Raw genomic sequence first — 347 nt, forward strand, 5'->3', positions numbered from 1 at the left:
GGGGACCAACTGGCTCCTAACAGCCACCACTGCTTCATCCTAATCAGACTAGATAGCTATCCCCTTATACATGATGAGGCTTAAGATGGTTTTCCATCCATGCTCTTCTGATAAGTCGGAAGGGCAGGATATTTGTCCCATTTTATAGATGAGAAAGAAGCAGCCAGAGAAACGGAAGTGACTTCCACAGTCTCAGCACTAATTGATGATTCTGTCACTAGGATTGGAATCAGACTTCCTGACTCCAGGGCAAGTCTCTCTCTTCGACCTCCACAAACCCCGGGGTTGGGGATCAGCCTGAGTGTGGCCCACCAGAATCCAAGTAGCTGGCCGCTGTGGAGGATGGA

Source organism: Bison bison, unplaced genomic scaffold, assembly GCF_000754665.1.
Source record: "Bison bison bison isolate TAMUID 2011002044 unplaced genomic scaffold, Bison_UMD1.0 scf7180017861046, whole genome shotgun sequence".
Lineage (NCBI taxonomy): Eukaryota > Metazoa > Chordata > Mammalia > Artiodactyla > Bovidae > Bison > Bison bison.